The sequence below is a fragment of the Puma concolor genome, unplaced genomic scaffold (assembly GCF_028749965.1).
Source record: "Puma concolor isolate L17-30 unplaced genomic scaffold, mPumCon1.1.hap2 unalloc_scaffold_23, whole genome shotgun sequence".
NCBI lineage: Eukaryota > Metazoa > Chordata > Mammalia > Carnivora > Felidae > Puma > Puma concolor.
In genome coordinates, this window is record NW_028240229.1 from 593,245 (window position 1) to 600,373 (window position 7,129).

Consider the following 7,129-nt stretch of genomic DNA (forward strand, 5'->3'; position numbering starts at 1 on the left):
GCCAAGATCAAGAGTGGGACGCTTAAACGACCGAGCCGCCCAGGCGCCCTTCCAATTCTGTTTTCAAAAAGGAAGCCACCTGGAAGATGTGCAGGGTGGGTAAGAGAGACACACTGCGGGCGGAGAACGGGGCCAGACACAGAGTAAACGCGAGAGGGTGAGCAGCCGGAACGGACGCTGCTGACCTCCTGTGACAAAGGTTCTTGCTGAAAAGTCACTTGGAAGTGGACACTTACAGGGGCGCCTGGGGGGCTCAGGGTGGTTGAGCATCCGACTGCGGCTCAGGTCATGATCCCACGGTTTGTAAGTTCCAGCCCCATGTCGGGCTCTTAGCTGGCAGCTCGGAGCCTGGAGCTGCTTCCGTTTCTGTGTCTCCCTCTCTCTCGGCCCCTCCCTCTCTTGTGCTCTCTCTCAAATATAGACGTTGAAGAAAATTAAAAAAAAACAAAGAAGTGGACACCTATGGGGCTGCAAACAATTACATGCGATCGCTCTGTATTTTATTGAGATCTCTACATTTTGCAAATGTAAACAAACATCCAGTAAACACATCCAGATTAAAAAAGTCTATGGACACAGCACATCACTGTCGTCAGGGGGCAGTGTCAGCTTCCAGCAGAAGGCAGGCCTCGCCCAGCACAGAGCCTATCCCAGGCCGGGAGGGCGCGGCCCCACCATGACCTGCTTTGGAAATGTGGGGACGGCGGGGAGGGCGGGCAGGGCAAACAGCACACAGGACCCTCAACGTGGGCATCTCTTGCCTCCCAGGGGGTGCTCGGGAAGGAAGCTGGGGCAGGATGGTATGTCCCGGCCAGCCACAGAGAGGAGCTTTACAGACCCCTCAAAGCTCAAGAGACAAAGCACAACGGCTCAACCCCACCCAGTCACACACCTGGATGTGTGCTGTCCACTGTCCAGGATTCATGGGGCTACCCACAGAAACACGGGATCCGCGTGTGGCTGACATGATGCCAGAGACACTTCCCCACCTCCCCGGGGCTGCTTCCCGCATGCCAGAGGAGACAAAACGAAAGTCTCTGTCTCACGACAAAAACTGTACACACAAATAAAAAAATAAAAAACTAACGGAAGTCTATCTACAAGGCTAGCTCTTTGCAGAGGCTGCAGGTTCTGGAAACTGAAGAAATTCGTATGGGTCGTGGGTCACCTCTGGCTGCTCCCCGATGCTGAGGCCAGAAGGACTTCCTGCAATTGTGGGAAAGACAGGTGTTCACACAGTGGATCCACACACACGTCGCGGTTCACACCGGGCCGAAAACGTGTCCTAGTGACGGCGGTTAGTGAAACCACAACTCAGCCATACAGCCCGCTTGTTACTCAGCCAAACCTCCACCATGGACGAGCACCCCCGAGCCCACAACGTCAAGACGTATTTCGCGAGCCCGACCTTCTATCTGGGAACTACAACAGGAGCATGGGGAAGTAAGGGAGTAAATTCAAGGAGCCAGGAAGCGTTTGGTTCCCTTCCTGGTGGGACTGAAATCCCGGTGGGGCCCACACACCTGCCCGCTCTGTCTCAGTAAACACAGAAGGCCCCAGGCCACCTGCTCTCCCCTCAGGGCCTCGGAGGATCGACACACTCGTTGACACTCTGTGTTAGGACTAAAACCGGGAATGGCAGAAAGAAACAAACGTTCCCCGAGTTGAACTCAGCGTCTGAGGCTCGTTCTGCCCCTTCCAAGGTCCCTGGGGTGTAGCCAGCTGGGGCTCCTCATGACGCAGGGCCGGCCATGTCTCACGGCCACTCCCCAGGATTCCTAACCCCAAGTGACTTCCACTCACACGCTTCAGCCCCGTGCAGCTGCCCGACTAGAGGGCGGTCTCAGCGCCCCAGGGGCAGGGGCGCCCTGCAGAGGGAGCAGCCCCCAAAGTCCCGGGGCCACCTTACCCAGGTGGTGCTGGTCCCTACTGGAGGGGGAGGTGTTGGACAGGCAGCTGAGGATGGAGGACAGCCAGGAGCCCCTGCGCTCTGCCTGTGCCTCGTGTAGGTCCTGCAGAGGCGTACAGAGACACAAGCAACCAGGAGAAGAGGGAGGCTGCAGCGCAGATGACTGGCAGGCCTGACGTCCATCTGCCGGTGGGCAACATCCCCACTATGGGGCGAGCCTGCCTGCAGCGACCCCGTAACACACACCACTTCTGGGAGGGTCCTGCTCGCGAGGCACCCCAGAGATGGAGCTGGTGACAGGACCCAAAGAGAGCCTGCGGGACACGAGCTCTGCCCAGACACCCCTGACGCTACCTTGCCCCCTGTGAGAGCCGGCTGATCCTGTCCCGAGCCTCGTCAGCTGCGTGCTCCACCAAGGCCAGCACGTGCTCCTCTGCCGTGCTGTCAGTCAGGCTGCAGGCATTTCCTTCCGGCTCAAACGTGCAGCTGCGAGGCAAGAACAGCACACACGTCACCGGGGCACGTGCTGCTCCCACCTCACCACAGTCAGTCCCTACCACTCCCCAAGGTCACCATGGGCTGGGAGCAGGGGCACGAAGTACTCCTTGACCCTGTCCTCATGGCTGTAACTGCAGCAATACGCGAGGCCTCCACGAACAGCAAGGGAGACCCAAACGGCCGCTGGAGGTGTCTCGTGTCTCAGCTGCACACCTGAGTCGATCTAAGAGCAACCTGACGGCAACCTCACTACTCACAATGTCATTCGAGGCACCGTTGGAAAAAGAGGCAAGGCTCCATGGAGCGTGGAGACACCAGAAACAAGGGTGAGCTGGGAGCACAGGTCATGAGGCAAAAGGGGCATCCCGAGGCTTCGGCAGGTGGCCTCAGACCCCACACAGAGAAGAGCTTTATTTGAACAGCCAAGGGTTGCTGGGTGCAGCACCCAACGGATGTGGTCTCTCCTGTGGAAGTTTCCAGAAGCATATGGACAGATTCCATCCAAGGAGCTGTGGGAGCAAATTCTGCCTGCGGATCCCAAGCCTGCAAGAACCCCCCCCCCCCCGCCCAGGGTGGATGGCTGCAGGAGTTGGGGGGTCGGGTATGATGAGAATGAAGCCCCCCCCACAAAGCGTGTCACTTGCCTAACACAGCACAGCTATGTCCCCCGCTCAGGGACAGCCAAGCCAGGCCACCAACAAGTGTCCTGCATAGGAGGGAACTTCTTCATAGTGAAGGGCCAACAATCCCTGCAACACACATATGGGAACAGCAGTGTCACACCTGGAACAGAGCCTGCGTATGGCTGGCAGGGGCGGTCCAGCCCTTGTGCCCCCAGGTCCGTTAGCGTTTCAAGGCCCGGCTGGTCCAGGTTGCCGGCCAGCTGCCTGGAAACACCTGAGACCAGAGCTCACACGCAGCCTCTGGGGACCAGGCTCCTTCCAGCAGGTGGGGTGGGGGGGGGTCCACGAGCTACTCCACAGACACGGGCACCAGCACAGGCTCACCCTCACTCACATTCCTGAGGTGCGTTTCCCGATACCTGATAACTTCTCTACTTCCTTTTGGATTCCTTGGCAGTTTCAACTTGTACAGGTGCTGCTTCAGGAACGAGCTCCTCAAAAGCTGTGTCTTCATTGCCCAGAAGATCTGCCTGCTGAGAAAAATCCATGTCCTGCATAAACGACATGCTGTGCTTCAGAGCTAACAGCCGCTCCTAGAATCAAAAAGGACAGAGCAGCAGGCCTTTACCTCTGCCTCACAGCTGAGGCGCCATGGTGATGGGTTGGATGTGGACAGCCACAGCCTCGCCTGGCCTAACAGTGGGCTCCCATGGCGCTACCGCGGCAGGTGTAGGTGGGAGTCAGCACCACAGGCGCGGCCGACTGGCTGGGAGCACTCGGGGCTGGCAGAGGGGGACGGGCCAGAGGGCACAGTGGCCCTCACCTCACCTACAGGCCGATCAGGTACAAGGCACTGGTCCTAGATGCGTGACACATGCAACCTGGCTCGTGGGACAGATCTGGGAAGCCACTCTGGATGGCCAAGACGTCCTGTCCGGACTCAGTGAGGCAGCCACGTAAAACAAATCACAGGCTGGCTGCAATCCATCAGACACCCACACTTAGATCAACAGATCCAGCACTTTCCACCAACCCTAAAGGAGACGTTCCAGCTGGCGCAGGAGCAGAGAGAGAGAGAGAGAGAGAGAGAGAGCACCTGGAGGGGAGGGTGGCCTGGGATGTGTACCCTAGAGCAGAAGCTCCGCGCCACTGCCAGTGATGGTCTGGTGGAAGCATGTCAGTCAGTGGGGGTGGGGCTCTGTGTAGGCATCGAGACAGAGGGGAACTCACGTCTCTGTGGCTCCCTGCTGCCGTGGGTTTCTTACTTTGCTCATCTTAAAGCCTGCGTGAAGGATCTCCTTGGTCTACTTGTAGTACACGGTGTCTGGTCTGTTGTAGGTCATCGCGTTATCACACATCAGTTTGAAATCTGCCTGAAAGGGAAAAAAATAGAATCTGTCGAATTTGAACCACTAAGATGCCAGCGAAAACCGGATTCCTGTCAAGAGGCTAAAACTGAGTGGCAAGCAACTAAACCAGGCTCTTCAGCTTCACAAATGGTTTTTAACGACTCTTTGAGGAAAGTGTCAGACCTTACAGTGAGAAGCCTGCCAAACCTAGAGCTTCCTCTTGAGCACGACACATGCTTGCTTTCTGTTTCTGTTGTTTTATTCTGAGAAAGAGAATGTGTGTGTGAGCAGGAGAGAGACAGAATCCCAAGCAGGTTCCACGCTGTCATCACAGAGCCTGACGTGGGGCCTGAACTCGCGAACCATGAGATCACGACCTAAGCCGAAACCAAGAATTGGACGCTTAACCGACGGAGCCTCCCACCTGCCCCAACAGGTGCGCGTTCTAAGAACACCGCAGCTCCCTCTCTCCATCTCCAACTCCCCCGCTTTGGGAGAAATCAGATGTAAATAGGAACAAGAAGTGACAGCCAGGTCCTTTTAAGTAAAAGCTGAGGGATGAGCAGAGACCTGAGCACGTTCACGTCCTCTCTCTGGGATTTTGCCACAGAATTCAAAACTTGGTCTATCGGCGATTACTCTAATAGCATCAGCAAAAAGGCTTTCCGTAAGATAGGAAAATCTTGCTGAACAGCTTACATTAAAAGCAAGCTATTGGACATTTCCATATATCATCACCCCAACCAAATTACAGACAGCACACACCTGTCACAGGTGCGCTGGCCATGAGGACGCATAAGGACAGCTGAAGCCAGCCAGACCCTGACTGAACCCCAGCACTGGCCCCACGGCCAAGGTCCCCAGGGCTGGGCCTGTGGCCCTCAAGTCCCCACCCTCTGCAGGCCTTGATGTAGCAGTCTTGAGGACAAGGCAGAGGGGGGACACTGCTCACATCCAGGACTGTCACTGGACAGCAGAGCAAACCGGCGCCCGACAAGGAAGGTGGAGGATTGAGGGCCGCCCGCCCCAGTACCCTTTCATGTGGCACAGCCTCTGAGGCTCAGCAAACACACTCAGTCATGTCACCAGAAAATGACAGTGATAGAGCTAAGCCTTCCAAATTGAATAGAAACTAAGAAAGAAACCCGATGCCTTTTCCTAAATGACATCATTACCAAAGTGTCAAGCACTCATCTTGATCCGCCCCTGGTTTCAAAGCCAACAAACAATTCCTACCTCGCAGTTTTACCAAGAAACAGAGTTCAGAACTACACGCTAGAGAGTCATAGCGGCGGTGGTGGCGAGGTGGCATTGGCGGCGTGAGTAATTTATTAGGAATATTATTATTAAGTGTTAGCATATAAATTTTATTATAATAAAATATATTAAAATAAAGATATTTCTGTAAGGAAAGAAACACCAAATAAGCTTCTTATGGAAAAATCACATAACATTAAGTAGGTAGTTTACAGCCATCCGATATGAATCCTGGGATATTCTCATTTCACACAAACAGAAGTTTTTAATTGTATGCAGAATATATGCACTAAGACCATTTTGTTAAGTATTTTCACTGAATACTCTACATAAGTTATCAACTACATATCCCCTTAATTATAACAGGAAAAAAATTTACTTACAATAACTTTACAGTAAACATTGAATATAATATTAAGTATAAATATAATGCATAAATGTATGTTTTATTTCATAAAAACTGAAAATGAAAGTGAGGGATTCATGTCCGTTATATTCCTCAGTTTTCCCAATTTACAAATGCCTAAACAATCCTATCATACTGAGGACGATACTGAGGATCCACTAGATCAAATATTGATTCCCATTATAAATAGAAATCATTTCAAAATACAATTATGATCACAAAATGAAAGTTTTAGAACTTTATCCTACATAGATTTCTCTAAAGAATGGTTGGATTGACATCAGCTTCATTAGAAGACAACTTATGTTTAAAGCCATCATATCTTTCTATGCTATTCTTCTTTTGCATCCTTAATTACTTGTATGATATATTCCTTTTGCTACATAACTAGCCGTCCCAAAGGACTTATTCTAATGGTACTCACCTGCATCCTTGAACATATATACCATCTTACACTGACTGTAAATAGCCAAACCACCTACTTTGTCAGTTCAGAGACAACAAATCAATGCATGATAAATAACACCATTCCACTTTGGACTAAAAAACAGGAGGTTAAAGTGTTTCCCATTATTGCTACCAAGAAAAAAAGAAAATTTTCTGCCTTTGAAAATAGGCGTTGACTTCTCTTGACAGAATGTAAGTTTATCTACAGAAAAGATCCACGAATTCTTAACACATTTTTTTCATAATAATATAGTCTGTCCTTTAAAAAATAAATGTAAGAAAAAACTGTATATATTCTCTATAACAAGTAGGTAAACCATTTCACATACCAACAAAGAGTTAAGTGGTGTATATTTCTATACGCTACTGTATAGATATAGGTATATTCCTATACTGAGGTTCTTATAAGGCAGACAGATACACATATGAATACATATATCACAAGGTATTGTGCATTCACAATAGCATAGGAACAAACATAAAAAAAAATAGCCATTAATTATGGTATGTCCCCATGGTGGTAGCAGATGGTGGGCAAGGGTGCTGAGAAAAAAGTATAAATGAAGAGAAAAAAGTTATGGATGAAATGGCATTTAAATTTGGTCTTGATAAGTGAGTAGAATCACAGTAGAAAGATGGA

At 51.0% G+C, this 7,129-nt stretch overlaps 1 long non-coding RNA gene across 2 annotated transcripts; it reads right to left on the reverse strand.

Annotated features, from left to right (window-relative positions):
- Window positions 1–1,065: 1,065 nt before the first annotated feature.
- LOC147571534 (uncharacterized) lies at window positions 1,066–3,522 on the reverse strand. 2 transcript variants are annotated; one of them, XR_015247330.1, is made up of 3 exons: window positions 3,425–3,522; window positions 2,264–2,395; window positions 1,066–1,206 (listed from the first exon to the last, which is right to left on the reverse strand). It is a non-coding gene; the product is annotated as an uncharacterized LOC147571534 (long non-coding RNA). The 2 variants fall into 2 exon arrangements; XR_015247329.1 differs by having other exon boundaries at window positions 3,450–3,466.
- Window positions 3,523–7,129: the final 3,607 nt, after the last annotated feature.